The following is a 22,484-nucleotide window of genomic DNA, read 5'->3' as shown; positions in this document are numbered from 1 at the left end:
TTCCTCAATTCTGGATACTATACATCTTGTTGCAAGCTTGAAAAATCTTGAAAAATTAATTTCAATTACAAAAGCACAAAATTGGAAGCTCACAAAAATAACACACTCCTACCAATGCACCACCCAGGTCAAACACCCATAGTATCAACTTGTTGCTCATCATGCACATAAGAAGTCATCCCCTTGGATCATAGATCAAAATGGCTAGCATTAACACAAATCTTGAGCCACACCTAGTATCACCTCTAGGGTCATAAGGACTCAAGTGCATATCATACACTAAAGGCTATGGAACCTCCATATATATGCTCAAAATACACCCATCAACAAATACATAGCAACATGCATGCTCTTTCAAAGTCCAATACATGGAAATTTACTTATATTGATAATTATGTACCACATCAAACATAAACTGAGCCTCACTTGCGTCCAACACATATTGACCATTACCAAAAATAGTGTAGTCCATATCTTGAAGTATTTTTGAATTGCCTATCAAGGCCTTTGACAAAGCATTTGAAATAGTTCAGATTGTGAAGCATTACATCTAACATCCTCTAAAGGCATATCCTCAAGCTCATGAATTGTCTCAAAAACGATAATTGTATCCTACAAATCATGTGTATCCAACACTTTATCAATCTCCCTCTGAGTCCTTTCATCAAGTAAAGCATGAGTTTCATAAGCCTCTTCAGATGCATTAAGAAAATTTACAAATGCAATGGCTAACTCTTCTAGTATATGATCTTCCAAGGCATCCGTGGCTATCTCAATATCAGACTATAACTTATATCCCAATTGTTTTCCATTTTTCTTGCCATCATGTTTCTGCTCCTGCCCAACCTCTTCCATAACATGGTTGGGAGATGGTTGATTCATAGCTTTAGGTTGATCCACACTTCTTCTTGTCACTCTCTTAGATGTCTCTGCACTATCTTCATCTCTCTTTCATTTCTCTTCCACAAGTACATTCATGTTTTGCAATTTTGCTAAATATGCATCCACTGAATAGACATCTACCGGTGATTCCCTGGTAGTTATGTCATGAATGTTTTGCCCTGCATGAGATATTTCACTATCAGTAGCTTTTCTCTTTTCACTTGCATACAAAGAATGTGTCCATATTGCAACCTTCGGACCAACCATCACTTGGCCAAGCATTCTATCCAACTGTAGACCAAAAGTAGAAGCATGTACATCCGCATAATCATTTTGAATAGCCAAGTCTTCCAACAAATTTTGCATACCTCCCTTTCCAAAATTAAAAGGAAGAGGCAATACCATTTCTTGTGCATGGATCTTGACATTTTTACAAAAGATGAGCTATTGTGCAAGGCCTCTTGATAAGCAACACAATCCTTCCTTTCATGTGCTGCAAAATATCACACCATATATATATTTTCCTAGTTTAGGATCTGCTACCTATCCCCTTTCCTCTTTTCATTTGTCATCCAATTTTGCGACCTTCAACTAAAGATCCTACATGTCTTTAACCAATTCATCTAATACATATTTCCTAACAGTGGGAAGAGTAGGTGCAACCACCATAGGGTTAGCCAGAAAAGTGAGTGGCTTATTGGATACATCAACTATTTTTCCCGTAACAGTAGCCAAGCTAGATATATGCAATCTCTCTTCTTCTATGCTTTTTTTCTAGTGTAGTAATAGCTTCCTTAACATGCTTCCACTCTATTTTAAGTCATGTATGTGTAGTTTGATCCTCTAACAAATCATGAAGCTTCTCTTGAAGCTCAAGATGCACCACTTGTAGAAATAATTCAATTTTCAAACTTGCAAGAGCTTTCTCTTCTGCAAGATCTAACTGCTCAAACCAACTTTTAAGTTCTCTTAGTAGCTCTGGATCCATAAGACCCTTATTAGGTTATAGAACCCACTCCTAGAAAGTCTTGTGGGTAATTAAGCTTATATCTTCAATGTAAAAGTTTTTCTTGAGTGTCTTCTTGAAAGCTACCCAGTTGGCATCCTACGTGTAAAATTTAGTATCTCGATCTTTCAATTCATGTACAGTGACCCATACAAAATACTAGCTCCATGCAAGTTGAGCCACCCCAAAGAACTCCATCATTTGAGCATAGTTATGCAAATATGTAGATACATTCCTGCCATTGAATAACTTCATCTCACACTCTACTACTTGTAGAGTATTCATCACAACAATTTCTCCTTGAGCAGATGTTTGCATCACCTTTTGTTGTTGTTGCACTTGCACAAGCATGTTCATATTCTGCAGTAAGTGTTGTAAAACATAACTAGAAATAGTGCTTATAGATTTTACTATCCTATCTTTCCTTCCAATGACCTTTCATATTGGGTTCACCAATGTCGGAGGGGTTTTAGTTGAAAGGTCGTATCCACTTGGGATCAGAAAGAGAAGGAAGTAGATAATAGAAGATAGAAGAGAAGAATAAGAATAGACAAGAGGTATATAAGAAATATCAAAATATTTTTAATTCTTGTATCTTTTACTACATTAGACTTAGCTATCAATTAAAAGTACTATATTTTAAATTAAAATTTTTAAGATAAAAATACAAATCAATAATCATTGTTATAATACCATGTCAATTTGGAAAAAATTTATTATAAATTAGCTATATATTTTTTGATATTTCATTCTAAATATTGTTCTACTATGTACATTTAATTATAGTGTCATGTACTTAAATTTATGTAAGTGTGTATATGTATATTAGATGTGTGCAAATGTATTTATGTTTTATCCATGTGTGTCCATTTGTGTGGTCAAATAAGTATGCATACTCTCTTCTCATTATCTTTCTCTCCTGTCCTTTTCTTTGTCTCTCTCTTCTCTCCTTTATTTCCCCTCTCCTAACTCTCTTATTCTTCTTTTTCTTATTGTTATTGTTGTTGTTGTTGCTATTCTTTTTCTTCTTCTTCTTCTGTCTGTCTCTTCTCTCTCCTTTATTTCCCCTCTCCTAACTCTCTTCTTCTTCTTTTTCTTATTGTTATTGTTGCTATTGTTGCTATTATTTTTCTTCTTCTTCTTCTCTCTGTGTGTGTGTGTGTGTGTGTGTGTGTGTGCACGTGCACATGCATGGATGTGTGCACACGTATGTATATATATGCATACACGTGTATCTTTATGTGATCTTCTAAATGCGTGCCATCTCTCTTCCTCTCATCATTTGTATTCTCTTCTTTCCTTTTATTCCCCTTGTCACTCATATTTATTCACCTCAAAGATGTGCATACTCTGTACACATGTGCATATATGTGTTTGCATGTGTGTGTGTGTGTGTGTGTGTGTGTATGTGTGTGTGTAGATATATATGTCTATATATGTGTGTGTATATGTGTTCTCTCCTCTCCTCACTCTCTCTATTCTATGTATGTTAATGTGTATATGAGCTTGTAGGTATATTCATGTGTGTGTATGTGCATTCGTGCATGGTTTTATAGTAAATATATATTCCATGAACATGTTTAACCATTGAAATTATTATCTCATCTCATCTCATATGTTCAATTAGAAAAGCAATTGAGCTCTTTTTATAATATATGTGCATTTGTCTTGAGAGATTCACTACATACATATACTCTATGTTATGTGCATTCAAGGCCTATTTATATATATCTTTATGTGTGAATTTTTGTTGCATTAAAAATTATATTTTTTAATTTATAAATAATCCATGTATATGATACCCTTATTGTATGAAAATGGTATTTTTAAAACCCCTTATTTTAAACTCACATGATATATGCATATATTCATCGGTGACCCCCGCAAGGCATTTGTAAGTATTTTTAGGGTATGCATTGTGCACATATGTTCAATCATTATAATATTATATCATTTCATATGTTTAATTAAAATCAAAATTTATATATTTCTCTAAGAAAATGGAAGAGAGAGAGAGAGAGAGAGCTACATAGAAGTTTCTATAGACTCAACTTTATCCTTTTTATGATCATATCCTATGTTTAATTAAAAGAGAGAAAGTGTTTGTGTGTGTGTCCATGCATGTTCAAATGAGAGAGAGAGAAAGAGAATAAAATATAAATCCCACTCACCCTTCAAGAAAAATCTCTCTTTATTTCTTGAATACCAAACTTCTCCTCCTTGTGCCATATAAGCTTGAGAGTCTTCTAGTTGGTTTGGGTTCCCTAAGCCAAACTTTCAAATAATATATAGATAAGAATAAGATAAGAAAACATATGTGTGTCTGCTTGTGTGATCTTATAAATGTTTGACATCTCTCTCTCTCTCATCATTTTTGTTTTCTCTCTTTTTATTTTCTTCCCCTTGTCTCTCATCTTTCTTCACTTTATATGTGTGCATATTGTGTACAGATGTGTAATGTATGTATCACATGTATGTGTGTGTGTCGATGTGTACACACACACACACACACACACATGCACATACATATATGTTGTGATATGCCCTAATAAAATTATAGTGAAATTTTTTGTGACGTGTGTAAGTAATGTTTAGAAATAATTTTTAGGTAATTTTGAGTATGTTGACAAATTTTGGTGATGAAAATTTTTTGGTTGAAATTTTTTTGACATAGGGGCACGGGGGTTTCACTAGTAGTAGTAAGAAGACATCACTTGCATGCAAGAAATATATGAAAATACCCCTTATCTACCCTTATTTATGGGACCTTACCTTATAAAATGCACAATCCTTCCCTTAAATAACCCCCTCCCCTACACTCACATGGTACCATACGGTAAACCCTAGTGGACCCCCCCCTCCCCCCCCCCCCCCCCCGCCCCCCCGAGCATAGGGATATCTATTGCCTTTGAGCTGGATTTGTGATCAAATGGAGCAAAATTTGTCTAAAGATCCTCTTGTAGAGTTTGAAGAGGGCATCAAGGAGAATATTTTCCCCCCTTAGATGCCCACTCAAATTTCTCACCATTTGGAGAAACTAACCTTTACAAATGAAAAGAAAAATCTAACACTTTTTAAAAAAAGCTTGTTGTGCTATTTGTGCTTTCTTTCTATTTTTGAAGGGTTTGTATTTAAGTGTCTATTTGGAAAGATCATATCAATTTTTGTGCACGTTTTCCTAAAAAATAAAATATATTTATTCACACACACACACACACACACACACACACACACACATATGTATATATGTATATATATCTGCCTACATACATACATACATATATTGTATGTAGGTATGTATTCATATGTGCACATTGTCGAAGGGTTTTCAAAAGCAAAGTCACATCTACAGAGGACCTTGACAAATTTCAAGATAGAATATCAATCTAGCGAGATCAGATTCAATTTGAAAGCTCAATTTTATATAATATGAGTCATATAGTCAGCTACACTTGATTGGGAGAGTTTATCTTGCTTGTATATAGATTTGACCACGCCTTCACCTCTAACATCATTCTGATATTCTCCTTTTATCTAAATCTGTTAAACAAAAAATCTGCCACACGATGCCTATGCAAAAGATACTCTATAGCAAGAAATATCGGTGATAATAGATGGATCAATGGATCATCATGTGTTAGATCCTTTCTATTCATAGCCCTGCACAGTTCAAAAGCAGATTCTTTCTGCTACATGATATAACAACCTCTGATCTCCCACCCATGCGGCTGGATACATAAACTCAAAGTCATCTTCAACACATCTCTTGAAGCCTCCGATGGGGTACAACACATCCAACTTAAGGCTTCGGAAGAGCGGCGGGTTGAGACCCAGAAATAAGCTTCTTCGTAAGGAAATTGTTGATCATTTGGAGACTCAATATGGTTATCTTTTAGTGAGATAACAGACTGGAGCAGGATCCAAAAATCTGGTCTTGGTCACTTCCTTCTTTAACCTTCTTTCTTATCAAATATTCCACGATCCAGTCACCAACAACATTCACATCAGTTTCCTTTGGAAAAGATCAATCTTTGTTGCAACCAATACAATTGGATTGGCTCCAACCAGATCACGAATTCTTGCAAGAAAACTTCCATTGAAATCAACAATATCTACCAGCTTTATTATTAGTGCTTTCTCGTTAGAAAGATGTGACAATTGTGAACGAAGTTGCTTGGCTGAAACAAATCTTTTCCCTCCAGCATAACCACCATGCCCACCCACTACAGGAATCATCTAGCCATGAGCTAATAAGTGGCATCTCCCACAGAGCACAGTCCTGAGCTGATGGTGCTTTTTTTAATTTAACCAGAAGCTTCCTTACACAGCAGCTTTGGCCAAAGCTTCTTTTTGAAGCTTCTCGATCTGATCAAAGCCTCTCCAAGATGCTTTCTTTCACAATCGCTTGTTCCTTCCACAATAGCTCCCGCAATAAACTTTCCTCGACTCTTCTCCAAGAAGCTTCCTTCCTTCCTGATCGCTCTCCTCCACCTGAATTAAAAAAAAGCAGCTCGAAAGTAACATCTTCCGCCCAAAAAAAAACCTCTCTGGTCCCGCAAGCTTTTTCAGTTCCGTTTTGATATGCTGATTCAAAATAAGGTTGTCACAACTAAGTCTATCCAGAAATCCGTAAGGGCTCTTATTTGCTTTTGCATAGGCCTTCAATAGAGTGCAGTATGATGTGTAGGTACGCGTATAGCCTACGTCTTTGAGACATTTCATTACCTTCTCTGCTCTTGTTACATCCTTTTCTCTGCCAGAAATTCAAGAAGTATTTGGTATGTTATATATTTGGGCCTATCACGGACAGAGGTTTTACTAGTCCTTTGAGCTATTTCAAGCGTCTCAACAACTTTGTCTTCATTAGCCGCATTTAAATACATCAGTACCAAGAAATGGTAAGTTGATGGATTTGGATAGTAAGAAGCCTGTATCTTCTTCAGTATCTTCTCCTTGGTAACACTTCAAAATTCATCATCCATATCCATTGTTACAGACACATCCTTCTGCATATCAAGGTCTTCAAGTCCCATAAGATGCTCTTCATTAATGACCTCTGTTGCAGCCCTTAGCTTTTCAACTTCAGGAACCTCCATTGCAAGATCCAAGGTAGATGGTAATCAATCTTCTAGTGCTTCTACAAACAGACCACATTTGGCATACATATCCATGAATGCACTGTCAAGAACAACATTTTTTTCTAGCAATCCCTCCTTCACAATCTCATCATGTATTTCTTTGGCCTTGTCAACAACTCCTATGTTGCCACAAGCTTTAACAATGTAAGAAAATATTATTGCACTTGGAAATAGGCCCTCTAGTTGCATCTTTTCAAAACACATCACTGCTTGCTCATCATATCCATGTTGAACATAACCTGTAATCAACGCACTCCATGATATAACATCTTGAGCTGAAATATTGTCAAATACTTCTTGGGCTTTTCCAAGCATGCCATATTTTGCATACATGTCAACCAGAGCATTACAAATAAGTTCCTATTGCTCGAAACCCCTCTCCACTATACTGCCCACGCAGAAAAAAAATGCAAACACAACGACTAAGTATGTACAAAGTAACAAATGTCACACACACAACTTTTTGGTGGATTCTACACCTCGGATGCCCAACAATACAACATCCACCCCCTTTGATCCTACACATCCTTTAGATGGGCCAACTACCCATGATCATTATCGTCAAGATCCACGAACAGATCAATCTCTTCATTATGTATTTTCGGTATATCAGCAAGATTATGTGTCATATCATCTGTCTCTTCTACTAGAGTTTCTTCTCTTTGCCCTTCTCTTGCAAATCCTTCCAATGCATAATCCTCATCATCTCTTTTCTTGAAAATCTTGATTCTTTTTCCTACAATAGACACTCTAAGCACTGTCCCATCCAGTTTTGTCAGCTCATATGTTGCATTATCAAAGACATGTTTGATTATGTACAGCCCAAACCATCTTTTCACCATCTTCCGAAGTGCAGCATGCTGATTTTCAAGGTTGCTATCAAAGACTAATACCCAGTCTCCCTCTTCTATTGCTCTAGGCCGCAAGCGATGCCTGCTATCAAACCTGTCCTTATTTCTTAGTCTAGCAACCTTCAACCTGTCAATAGCTAGCTGAATATCCTCTGGTCTTCTCTCTAACTGCCGGATCCGAAGAGCTAAGAGTTCCTCTCTTTTCAAATCCTCTTGCCAATGTAAAACTGACCAAGTCAAAGCACAAGTCTTAATCGGCATAACCAATTTTTGACCATGCATCAACTCTGCAGGGCATATATCCTGTGGTAACATTGTGAGTCGTATGATCAGCCCACAAAGCAAATGGTAGAAGTCTTGACCATTCTCCAATCCGTCCTCTGCATGCTTTGGCTAATGCTTTTACTATTGGTGGATGCCCTCTTTCACTCTTTCCATTTCTTTCTGGATTATATGATGTGGTTAGAGCCAACTTGATTCCTAGTTGAGAGAAAAACTCCCTAGCTTCATATGCATCCAATTCACCACAATCTGCAGTGATCTTACCCACATAGCCATACCTGCAGAAAATTTCTTCCAATAAGAACTTGCACGCTGCACTAGTGGTCTTTGTTCTCGAAGGTCTACCCTCAACATGATTGGTAAGATCCTCTCTAGCAAAAACAATATACCTCATCTGCCATAGATCCATAGGCATAGTAACCAAGTCAACTACCCACTTATAATGAATGCATAGTGGATAGGTCAGATGAAGCTCATCTCGATGACGCACTACGGAATACATCTGAAAATCTCTACAAGTCTCTACAAAGTGAGAAACATCTCTATACATGCATTTCCACCAATATTTTTCCTTGATTTTCTCATAAGTAGCCCACACTCCTCTATGACCAGCCCAAGGACTCTCATGAAGCTCTCTCATCACCTGTAACTGGGTCTCTTTATCGCAAACAACCCGCAAGGGTAATCCATCTCTTTTCTTCGAGTGCTTCCAAAGAAATCCGTCCTTGAGAAAATAACCATAGGCTTTTCTTCTAATCTTCTTGAACTCTTCATCTGTCCATTCATCTCTTTTTCTTAGTGTACTAAGGTACTTGCCAATCTGCAACCAATCTCCAACATAGAGTTCTTCTATGAAAGCCACAATATCATAGACATGGTAAACATGATCAACCATAGCGGGCTGAAATTTCTGCATCATCCTCTTCTGCAAGTAGTCACTACAAGATATAGACCTTATACCGACATTTAAAGCGACGAAAATACAAACAACAAAATTTGCCCCCGTCATCGCAAAAAGCATCGTTATTGAAGACGCCATAGAATCGTCGCTATATGCGTCGCATATAGCTACGCAAATAGCAACACATATAGCGACGCAACCAGTAAATTTGCGACGCACATAGCGATGCCAATAGCGAAGCGAGCAGTAAATTTGCGACGCAAATAGCGATAGTAACAGGGAAAAAAAAATTTGTGGCAGGGCAACCACATATAGCACTGTGTGTTGTATGAGAGCCATACAAAAAAGTTTTTGCACTACTGCATACAAAGCGCTTGCAAACAAAAAGAATGTATACTGAAATGATAAAACTGATACATGAAATAAATACATGATCGCATAAAATGCTATTGGTACAATCATGAAAGGATATCATTAATACATAGAAAATGTCTACATAGATCAGGCGACTAAAAACTAAAGGTGCATGAGCTCCAAGGATCCAAGGGCGAGCTACAAATCCTCATCCCCCGAAAGCTCGTCCCGCCGCAAAGGAGCATCGAACGGATTCTACAGAAAAAGAAACAACACATCAATCCACCATACAATAATGCATTCAAATATCTCATGGTAACTACGGACAAGAAAGATGAGTGACTTACAGGGCCGCCGCGTCTATACAATTGGTCGATCAATGCATTGAGATCGTGCCTCTCTACATATCGAGTCTCAAGGCCTTGCGGATCGCGATTTGTAATGGAGTGCTGCAAAGAAAACAAAATGCTAACTGTTAGAAACATGATTGTCAATACAAAGAATATTTCAAAAAAACAAACAAGCAAAACAAAAGAGAAACTTAAAAAGTCCTCCAAATATGTCCTGTGGCCGCCACTCCTAAGATGATGGACCACTCTGGCCTCGAGTCGTGCCCTCGCCGCCTCCCGCTGGCTGCTGACTCCAACGTCTTGGCAAATTTGTAGCCTCCTCCCTCAGTCGGCGCCAATCGTCTGCATCTAACCACTCAGGCTTTGTAGCCCCACTCTTGATTGCCTTGTGTGCATCGAATCGTCTATGTGACATGTATGCACGCATGCAATCCATCATCCAACCCGTAGAGAATCTGTCTACTGCGGTTGGCACCGGAAAATCCTCGTGCAAGGATGCTACTATGTAGTTCTTGCTCCCCTCCGGTATGTTCTTCCAATGATCCAGGACGATGTGCCGAAAAACTTGTTGGCACAACTCTCTCATGCGAGCCATCACCCTCCTTCCCTCATCATTCATGATGATGGCTCCTGACCCACTATCAACCAGGTATCCATAACCCCTATGAGTCTGCCTAAGATTGGTCCTCTCACATCTCCGTTCACGCTCCTGGGCATATCCAGGAGACCCCTCTACATCCGATGTACCGAACGGGGTAACCTCTCTCGGAGTGGCACTCAAAGGGGTGCCACCAAAAGGGATGCCAATGCTGACGACTGCGCAAAAGCCGAAGTAACTAGAGTAGACGTCCCCATAGGTGTGACAAATCCTGGAGGTGACGCAGCTCTAGCTGAACGACGAGACGGAGACACCACATCCGTGTCTCCACAGCAGCATCCCCCTGATCCCAATGCAGTCCCTCCCTCTGGCCCAAGTTGTGAGGGTCGAGATCGTCAGCTCAAAGCTGAAGCATCTGATCGCGCTGAAGCAGATCAAGCAGAGCGCCCTAACGAAGAACGAGATAGCTCCTGGTCTGCCATCTCTCTGAATCTCGCGAGCTGGTCTGAACACATGCGTGCCATCATGTCCTGAAACTCCTCATCGCTTATCCCTCGACTCATCCTGAAAATGTCACCTGCACAGATAAAAAATGGTGTTAGAATAATCAATTTAAACTATACAAAGCACAGTAATATAAATCATTTTTGAAAAATCCCTCTTAAAATGCATATCTTATGTACCTTTATGGAAGATCTAAACAACGAATTGAGTAATACAATTCTCCAAGAATGAAGTATCCTATGGTCCCATGTTAATCTCCTGACACAACTCTGCATACACTGGAAGGTCGATAGACATGTCACCACAAAGAATGAGTGTGCCTCATTCTCAAAAAAAGTCTTGGACTCCTGTATTTCCATCATTGTTAGCCGATGCGGGCTCCAAGCTTGCGGTGGCCTCTATTTGCATATTATCTTCATCTATGCCCGAAACATGGCTCTGATCATATACTCTCGCACTTCGAGGAGTTGAAGGTATAACATACCACCATCGAGGTTGTCGGGGGTTTGGATAGAAGATTACCTGTTCACAAACAAGTAGAAAGCGAGTTCAAACCATTGTGACATAAACTATGTCGTATTACAATTAGCAAGCAAATGACTCTATGCACCTGTTCACAATGGGCCGGCAACACAAAGGTGTCGCGCAAATCCGTCCATTTTTTTTCGGAATCTATTTCGAGAAATCCAGATGGACCTCGTCGAACTGTTGCTCCAGCTCCTCCAAGTACCACTTTGAACCACTGCACATCGAATAGTATCATGGAGAAGCTACGGTAATCCACCATAATAATACTTTGCAAGTTTCCAAAATACTCCATCTCATCCACAACCGTGTTCGGATCCATTGCTCCTCACCGGTTCTCTTGCTCAAACCTTGCCATGACACCACAGTCCATTGTGGAGCGCATTTTATCAATACGCTCCACGTGAAAATGCCGTCCGCGCGACCACGCTGCACTATATATTTTGTACTATACATTGAAACACTCAAATTAGATGTCGCATATAAAATTTAGATACGACATATTCTAAACCCCTCATCACCTTTGGACTACATCCCCTCAAGGACTCCCACTCCTCGATTGAGACCTCTATCCCTTCGCTGGATGCTGCGGGTCAAGGCTCCATGCAACCATCGTGTTGACATAAACCGCGGCATCTCCTCCATGCCTTCGGGATATCCAATTAGTCGATGACGCGTACTGCGTCGGAATTCAGCTCGCGCTTCCTCTCGGTCTTGCCTTGCAATCTGGTACTTGGCGAGCCACGTCTCCATGGAGGCATGGTGCAACATACAAAAGCGATTCACCTTCTCTTCCATTGAAGCATCCATTCTTTTTTCTACCCCATTTCCAACCACCACATCTCCAGTCAGTCTATCATCGTCCTTCAGCGTCCAGAGCATTTCATTGTCTGGTTCCACCGTTGGTAGCCATTGTGAGATATGCACTAACGCCTCTGACACCAACCAACCTTCCGCCATGCTACTTTCTGGACCAGCTCGTTGTCGCACAAAGCCTTTCAGGGTTTCATGAAGCGCTCCAGGAAGAACATCCATCGCGTATGGACAGGTCCAGCAATCTCCACTTCGTCCACAAGATGCACAAGAAGGTGAACTTGTATCATGAGCATGCTAGTGGGCAGGTATTTCTCAAAGAGACAGACCATCTCCACTGCTCTCCGCCTTGCGGATTCAATAGAGGACGTCTTAATCTCTTTCTGTGAGATCATTGCACCAAATTCGACAACTTGTAAATGGCCCCATAAATTTCTAGAGTAAGGCATCCTGCGATCGCGATCGGTAGGACAAACTGCCACAAATGAGAAAGCATTATGAATAATGGCCACTTTTCAAATTACAAGATGCCCATGCTAATTACAATCCATTCTGTTCACAAACCTGACATATCTTATGCTAATCATGGGATTTTAGCCTAGACAATTGGTCATCTTTAGAAAATGCGGACCTGAGAGAACGCATCATACCCGTCGGAGTGCGGATAGACTTGATTACTTGCTTCACAATGCACTCTTCTTTGGTGGACAAAACCCAAGGAGCGCGAGGAAGCTGCACTCCCCCTTTAGCACTCGACTGCGGCCAAAGCGCCTCCATCTTACCTACCTCCTTCAAATCCATTCATGACCCTATAGTGTCTCTCTTTCCTGTGATGTGGTCCCACAGCAAGCTGCCCACATTCTTGAAAATATGCATGGGATCCAACAAGTGGTTGACCTGTAAGTGGGTCCAATATGGCAACTCATAGAAAACTGAGAACCGTCGAATTCCATTTGGATGTGATTCTGGGTTTACCATTTTTAGCTCGTACCAGTTTGCAACGTTCATACGTGTTGGAGGTCGTCCAAGAAAACCTTCCCTGAGTTCATGATCCTCCGGCAAGAAAGCGGCGTCCCTTGATATACCATCTTCTTCATGGTTCGTGACCTTCGGGAGTCTAACTGTGGCCCACACAATGGACATGCATGATAACCTGAGGTAACTAGACCTGTAAGGTGAGCCACGACCTAGTGAATACTTGATTGAATGAAATAAAATATAGATATTACCAGCGAGAATGGAGGTCTGCTCACTTGAGCACTCTCCCAATCCCGGAAAGTCATGCATCATCCACATGAGAATGGCTCGAATGTTGGCTGACCGTCGACCATCACGTCTACTCATATCTTGCACAGTGACCCCCTCCTCCCACAAAATCTTAAGCTCATCGACTAATGGACAAAGATACGCATCCATATTTTTTACTTTGTAGCGGATCGGGACGAGCAAGCTAAGGATGAGATGTCCTTTCTTTGTAGAAAACCATGGAGGGATGTTGTAGTTGACAAGCACTATAGGCCACACACTGTAAGAAGTCGAGTGCAGACTGAATGGGTTCACACCATCCATGGCAAGACCGAGTTGAAGATTCCTTGACTCTCGCGCAAAGCCTGGGAAGGTAGAGTCAATGTGGCTCCATGCGCGCGAATCCGCTGATATTCATTGAACTCCATCCGTGGACCTATTCTTCACATGCCACGTTGTCAAGCTTGCCATGCCAGACGTGCGAAACATGTGGTTTATGTGGGGGATGAGCGGAAAGTGTCTGAGAACTTTTTGAGGGATGGTTTGTCCTTGCAAGTCCTGTCAATATCTGTGAGCACCACACTTTGGACATGTCTCCATAGTCTCGTATTCATCTCGAAATAGTATGCAGTCGTTGATACATGCATGGATGTTATTGTAGTCCATGCCAAGCTTCCGTAAAACATGTCGTGCATCATCACGAGACTCAGGCATGGTATTTGTAGGTGGTAATATATGATATTTCAATAACCCTGAAAAAAATCATAAAACACCTTGAAAAAGCACAAATGTTTGCAATAATACTGTTTTAAAAAAAATCAATGAAACCTATGTGCAAGGTACCTGAATAACTTGGTCACACTCGTATCGCTCCAACCGTATTTTGCTTGCACACTTAAGAGTGCAAGCAATGTCTTCAACCGAGATACTCGGCACCCATCATATAATGATATGGATGATTCCTCTCTAAGCGGGTCAGATGTCTCAACATCCATGGGAATCAATGCATCGATCATTGCCTCCATCTCAGGCTCCAAGATTGTAGGTAGGTCGGGAAGGTTGTCTGTCTCCTCTGGCATTGATGGTATAGATGGGCCTTGTGAGTGGTGAATTGGCTTTTGCAATCCATCCATCGCACGTCCACAAACTCTTCTAATTGGCCGCAAAGGGTGCACTCCCCATTGGGTCGAGACATCACCCCCTGGATAGAAAATTTGCCAACAAGGCCCAATCTTGTTGTGTATGGTTTTCAATTAGCTTGCGAGTACAATGCATGATTAATATTAACTTCAAATTATAGTTTGCTGAAAATCCACAATCGCCTGATCAATGATCTCAGATTGAAACTCGCCAAATCGTCGTACGTGTTCTATAGACAATCGGCATTTTCATCTAATTGCCAACTTGCATTGAGAGCAAGGACATGGGACACGCTGATTAAGATACGTCTCGCTATCTTGAACAATAAGACCTTCTTCGTTTTCCATCTTATCTACATTACAGCAAATGAGGCTTAAATGGATAGCTTTATGGAGATGTACGTCAAGTTTCAAGTTGACCATAAATCTTGCATTGTACATAGTAGTTGAGAGATTTATTGATGTTATATCTCGGCCTTGTATCATGCTCAACGACTTGTTTGTCCTGGTAGATAATTATTCGTTATTGTAAAAAACTACACTAGAGGGCTTTGAGTATAAGTAATCCATTTATGAGCATCATTGAGGATCTCTTAGTCTAATAATAAATTAGTATCAACAAAAAGCATCTTAGAAATATGGTTTTTTTGTCCTAGGATCGCGTATTAAAATTAATGCCATCTATGACATTTATCAACTATAGTAATAAAATTTATTTTAATCAATTATACTCATAGTCATAAGACCTGAGGGAAAATATCCTATACTCAATTTAAGGGATTCTTCTTCTATAACAATACTTTTGGGTTCATTTTGATGAAGTACCGTAATGACCATTAGCTAGGGTATCATCTTCTTTTAGTCCTTTCGTTGACTAGTTAGCATGATTTCTAATTTGTTATGCCTATAAAGTTAATACAAAAACTATGAATTATGCATATCACAATTAGATCCCCTACTTGGACAATATGAAGGACATGACCAATTTTAAGCCATCTTAAAGAGTCACCAATGTACGTGGCCCATGGCAAAGCACATTGCATACCATTATCGATAAGTATATTATCGTGCATATTAAATCTCCTAATTAGAATTTATAAATGGTATGACTAATTTTTAGCCCCCTTAAGGAGTCGATGTAATGGTACCCATAAAAAAAGTAAAGTGGATACCATTACCATAATCATGGATATGCTATCATTCCAATATATGTTATCTTTCTCTTTCTCTCCCTCTCCCTCCCTCTCTTTCTCTTTCTCTCGTATTTCCTCTCCCTCTCACAATATATCTTAACACTCTCCAAAAGCAAAAGGGAGAGGGAGAGAGAGAATGCACTCTCCCTCCCTCTCCCTCTCCCTCTCCCTCTCTTTCTCTTTCTCTCCCTCTGTCATTTCCTTCCCCTCCCTCTTCCTCTCTTTCTCTCCCTCTCTCTCCCTCTCCCTCTCTTTCTCTCTTTCTCTCTTTCTCTCTCATTTCCTCTCCTAAACAAGCAAAAAAGAAAGTGATTCAAACATTAAACAAGCAAGAGGCAGAGTGAGAGAGAGAATGCACTCTCCCTCCCTCTCCCTCTCCCTCTCCCTCTCCCTCTCCCTCTCCCTCTCCCTCTCTTTCTCTTTCTCTCCCTCTCTCATTTCCTTTCCCTCCCTCTCCCTCTCCCTCTCTTTCTCTCTTTCTCTCTCATTTCCTAAACAAGAAAAAAATAAAGTGATTTAAACATTAAACAAGCAAAAGGGAGAGGGAGAGAGACAATGCACTCTCCCTCCCTCTCCCTCTCCCTCTCTTTCTCTTTCTCTCCCTCTCTCATTTCCTTCCCCTCCCTGTCCCTGTCTCTCTCTTTCTCTCCCTCTCTTTCTCTCTCATTTCCTCTCCTAAACAAGCAAAAAATAAAGTGATTTAAACATTAAACAAGCAAAAGGGAGAGGGAGAGAGAGAATGCACTCTCCCTCCCTCTCCCTCTCTTTCTCTTTCTCTCCCTCTCTCATTTCCTCCCCCTCCCTCTCCCTCTCCCTCTCTTTCTCTTTCTCTTTATCTTTCTCTCCCTCTCTCTCCCTCTCCCTCTCCCTCTCTTTCTCTCTTACTCTCTCATTTCCTCTCCTAAACAAGCAAAAAAGAAAGTGATTTAAACATTAAACGAGCAAAAGGGAGAGGGAGAGAGAGAATGCACTCTCCCTCTCCCTCCCTCTCCCTCTCTTTCTCTTTCTCTCCGTCTCTCATTTCCTCCCCCTCCCTCTCCCCCTCCCTCTCCCTCTCCCTCTTCCTCTCTCTCTCTTTCTCTCTCATTTCCTCTCCTAAACAAGCAAAAGAGAAAGTGATTTAAACCTTAAATAAGCAAAAGAAAGAGAGAGGGAGACTCATTGATGAGATATGGCGAGCATGGGGCGGCTCCTCCTCTCCTTCGCGAACAACGGCGACAGCAAGTCTTCTTCCTCTCCTTCTCTCACGACGGTTGCTCTCTCCCTCGCTCTTGCTCTCAAAACTCACAAGCCGCAAACGCGAAATGAAAACCGTGCTCGGTTTCGGCCGCTTTTTTTCCCTGTGGAGCATTGCTATTTGTGTCGCTATTTAGCGACGCCGCTATCCGCCGTCACTAATTGGCATCGCTACTAGCTCAAATCCTTGTAGTGAGTGTCTCCTCATCATCATATCTGGCTCTAGACAGCATATGCGCCACTGGATTGTCTTTTCCTGCTATGTGTTTAAATTCTAGATTTAATGACTTGATGTATGCAATCCATCTCAGCATAGCTATATCCGAAGTAGAGCAACTCGTAATCATACCTATCAATGGCAAGCAATCTGTTTCTACCACAATTGGGGCTCCAATAAAGTACTCCTTGTCACATTTGAGAGCCGTAACAATTCCCAGTAATTCCCTCTTGATTTGCGGATACCTTCTCTGTCTCTCGTTTAGGACTTTCGCCCCAAATCAAATAGCATACCTATTTCCATCAGCATCATCTTGACCCACATCCCAACCTATGCCAATTGGACTAGTGTCAACTGTCAATACAATAGGCCTTCCGAAATTATAATCCGCTTTCCTAAGAGTAGGAGCAATCTGCAATAACTTCTTCAATTTCCGCATGGCTCTAGTGTGGCTCTCATCCCAATAAAATTTCTGTCCCTTTCGAAGTAGCTGATATAAACAATCTGCTATGTGTGCAAAATGGGGTATCCAAATCATGTAAAACACACAAGTTCCAATGAATCTCTGTACCTCTGAAGTGGTAGAACAATACTCCGTATTCTTGCCTATAGCATCCACCTTCTCAGGTGATGGTTTCCTGCCATAATACCCACACATATGTCCAACAATGACAACCTCATTTACTCCAAAAACAAATTTCTGCCCTGATAGTGTCAAGTTCACTTCTTCTAACCTGGCCAAAATCTTTTCACAAGCTGAAATATGATCAGCCATAAAGTATCTGCATCCCTGCTCATATAGACTCTCATTCTTCTCTTCTTTTGCACACCCCTTAATGGGCACATCATCCAAGAAAGGCATGGTAAGCTGAGGTATGTACTCACGAAGGACCTTATGCATGGCATTCATATTAGTGGCACCTTGAGGCAAGGTACACATCCTGACAAACCCAACAGGAGTTCTCATAGTGGTTATGTCCCTACTTTCCAAAGCCAGCTGAAACTGATCATATCCCGAATACAAATCACCTAAAGAATAGATGGCATGTCCAGCAAATGCTTTTGCAAACTCATCCACAAATGGACCTATACCAACATTCCTGATAGTAACTCTGTTTATTGGCTGCATGTCCTGTAGAAATCGGAGAGTACCATTCTTCTTTGGAACCGTAAACCACCTATTTGAGTATGGTGTAGATGACGGCTCTAGGATTCCCATCCTGATTTTCTCATTCAACAAGTCAACTAGCTTTGGCAGGTGTGCCCTTGGCAATACTCGTCTCGAATCTATGTGCCCATCAGATCAATAGGATACACTCATTTGAGCTGCCCCTATAATTCAAGAAGTACAGGCTAGACCAAGAGGTAACAAAACTTGGTCTTATAATGACCTGAACAGAGGAACATTTAGGCCTCAAATGAAGAGAGTTCAAGGTCAAAATCAAGGACAAAGAAAGAAAGCAAGGACTAACAATGTCAACAACTTTGTTCCTACTCAAAGCAATGGCCGAAACCTCCGTTGTTTCCACTGCAACGAGCCCGGTCATTTCAAGAGGCAGTGTCCCAAGCTTGGGGGAGGACATTACTAAGCACCTTTCCAAGGAACTGGCCGTGGTCAAGGAGCTGCTACCTGAGGCATAGGAAGAACCTCTTGCATTGCCAATAGGCAGAGGTGCGAAGAAGAAGAAGATCCGACCATGGAAAGAGAGTTGAAAGGGCGACAGTCCATGCCACTCTACACAAGAAAGAGCCAAATCACTAGCTCTCGGTGATTCAGACACGGTCGGACTATCAAGGTAAAAGTGTTAAAACCTTGATTGATTGTGGCAGTACACATTTCTTTATCTCACCAGTTTGTGCAAAAAGATTAGGAATAGCCATAGTAGAAGCACTTATCTTGCTTATGGAATTGGCAAATGGTCATAAGGTTACTTGTACTAGGAAAACTGCTAAGGTGAAATTCATTTAGGGAGGAAAGATGACTTCGGTCAAATTGAGAGTCATGAATTTAGGCATCCATGAGTGTCTACTCGGAATGGATTGGCTTAAGCCTAATGACGCCCACATTCATTGTGGAAATGGCCAAATTTCCTTTCAAAACTCTAAAGGGGATTTAGTCACAACTCAAGGTGAGACTGGAGTGCCAAAAATCCAATTGGCCAAAGCATCTCGGATCATAAAGAGAGTCAGAAAAGGACTACCTAACTACTTGATTAAGCTCAACAAGTTAGATAAGAAGCAGGAATCTAATGAAGGACCTTCATGGCTAAAGGAATACGCTGACGTATTTCTTGAAGAGTTGACAAAACTCTCGCCTCTCAAAAAGAAGTGGATCATGAAATCAAGCTAGTACCAGGAGCTGCGCCAATTGCGAAGAGACCCTATAGAACGTCTATCCCGAAAGCAATTGAGCTGAAGGAACAACTCAAGCAACTAGTAGATCAGGGCTATATCCATCCTAGCAGTTCACCATGGGGAGCTCCAATACTGTTCCAGAAAAAGAAAGATGGAATACTTCGACTATGTATTGATTACAGAGGGTTGAATCAATCAACTGTCAAGAACAAGTACCCTATTCCTAGAATAGATGAGCTTCTTGATCATCTTCAGGGTGAGAAGATCTTCTCCAAGATTGATCTCACGTCTGGTTACTATCAGATAAGGATCAAGGAAGAAGATATCCCAAAGACGGCCTTCAACACAAGATATGGACACTTTGAGTTTCTAGTTATGTCATTCGGGCTTACGAATGTGCCTGCCACCTTCAACATGTTAATGCAGAATATCTTTAGGCCATATCTTGATGACTTCGTACTCGTCTTCTTCAATGACACTTTAGTCTATTCCAAACAGGAGGAAGATCATGAGACCCAACTTCGGATGTCCTAGAGACAATGAGGTCACATAAGCTGTACGCTAAGATGAAGAAATGTGCATTCTTCAAACGTCAGATTGAATATCTGGGATTCATCGTATCAGCGGAAGGAATCTCAGTGGACCCATCCAAGGTCAGAGATGTGCTAGAATGGCCAATTCTAACAACTGTCAAAGAAATACGCAGTTTTCTTGGATTGATAAGATGGTATAGGGTCTTCATAAAAAACTATGGTTTGATTGCAGCACCTTTGACGAACTTATTGAAGAAGCAAACATCCATTGCATGGTCAACTCCTGAACAAACCAACTTTGATAGATTGAAGAAAAAATTGGTATCAGCACCTATCCTAAAACTTCCAGACCTCAGTAAAAAGTTCGAGGTAGTAACTAATGCTAGCGCACTTGCCTTAGGATGTGTGCTCATGTAGGAAGGTCATCCTGTAGCATACTCTTCAAGGAAGCTGAAGAGTCATGAGAAGAATTATGCTACCCATGATCTAGAATTGTTAGCTGTCATCCATGCTCTAAAGCTTTGGAGACACTACCTGTTGGGTAACAAGTTTACTCTAGTGACTGATCATAAGAGTCTCAAGTGGATCTTTACCCAAAACGAGCTGAACATGAGGCAATGCCAGTGGATTGAAGTGCTGGAGGAGTATGACTTTGAAATCAAGTACTGACCAGGAAAAGAGAATGTAGTTGCCGATACACTAAGTTGCAAGGCATTCCTTAATTCTCTAATCTTGCAAAATCCATCAACAGCTAGATCTCTAGCTACAAAGGTATCTATGCCAAACAATCCAATACTTGAGTTAGCTAGAGAGGAAGCATGCCATGATCTAGCCTACCAAATGATGCTAAGGGAGATCTCTATCAAGGATCAGGACCAAAAGCTACAGGCTAAGTATCATGAATTCTCTGTCAATAGTGGACTTGTCTACTATAGAACGAGGCTACGTATACAGGCAAGCTAGTCATTTAAGCAGAAGATATTGTGGGAAAGCTCATGATTCCCCTTTCTCAGGACATCCTGGCTATGCCAAGACCCTCAACGCAGTTAGGAAGAGCTACTATTGGGAGAGGCTTAAAGGTGATGTTCTCAAATATGTCACCGAGCGTTTGTCTTGCCAACGTATCAAAGCCAAACATGTCAAAATGCCAGGGAAGTTACAACCACTTGACATTCCCCAAATGAAATGGGAATTCATCAGTATGGATTTTGTTGTTGCCCTACCCCAAGTCCAAGGAGGATACAACTCCATCATGGTTGTGGTTCACATGCTGACTAAGGTTGGACACCTTATTCCACTAAAGACAAACTATAAAGCCTCAGACATTGCAAGGTTGTTTATCAAGGAGATATTCAATCTACATGGGCTACCAAGAAGAATCGTTAGTGATCGTAATTCTCTCTTCACATCACACTTCTGGAGAGCCATCTTTGAAGCCATTGAGACTCAACTCTGCTTTAGCACAGCTTACCATCCCCAAACAGATGGCCAAATAGAGTGAGTCAATCAAGTTATCGAGGATATGCTTAGGGCACACTGCTGTTGTGAGCCAAAGAGGTGGATTCACTACTTGCCTTTGGTTGAATTTGCCTACAATGCTTCTTACCAACAAAGCATTCAGATGACTCCTTTTCAAGCATTGTATGGTCATGACTGTCGAAGTCCCCTAAGCTTCTTAGATCCACCTTGAGGGTTGAAGCTTCAAGGCAGATGTTGGAAGAGATGGATGACCAAATAAAGTCAATAAGACATGACATCCAAGTTGCCAAGGATAGGCAGAAGGCATACGCGGATTTAGAGCGTCAAGATAGAATCTTCAAGGAAGGAGACATGGTCTTCATTCGCATACATCCAAAGAAGAGTTCCCTATCCTTAGGATATTGCAAGAAGCTAAGTCCAAGGTATTGTGGACCATACAGGATCCTCAAGTGCCTAGGACCTAATGCTTATAGACTACAACTCCCTAACAACCTAAAGGTTCATAATGTATTCCATATCAGCCTATTGAAGAAGTACGTATCTAATCCTAACCATGTACTTGATGACCAACAAGTTGTAATGCCTAGTCAAGGAGTCCTTGAACTAAGGCTTGACAGGATCTTAGATGTTAGGGAGAGACATCTGAGATCCAAAACCTTGAAAGAATGCTTCGTCCACATTGGAAAGATTATCCCGAGGAGGATGCCACTTAGATAGATGAAGGCACTCTCAACCACATATATCCCCAGTTTATCTTGAGATGAGGACATCTCGATTCCTCCAAGGGGGAGAGAATGTAACATTTTTTATTCTAAGTATGCGTTCTTTGCATGAACCTCCTCTTAATAGGAGGTCATGAGGATAATTAAATGATTAATGGCAA

This window comes from Lygodium microphyllum, chromosome 29, assembly GCF_053477565.2.
Source record: "Lygodium microphyllum isolate KBCC chromosome 29, Lygodium_microphyllum_v1.1.10, whole genome shotgun sequence".
Taxonomy (NCBI): domain Eukaryota; kingdom Viridiplantae; phylum Streptophyta; class Polypodiopsida; order Schizaeales; family Lygodiaceae; genus Lygodium; species Lygodium microphyllum.
The sequence above is the reverse complement of the archived record's forward strand: the minus strand, read 5'-3'. Positions refer to the sequence as shown.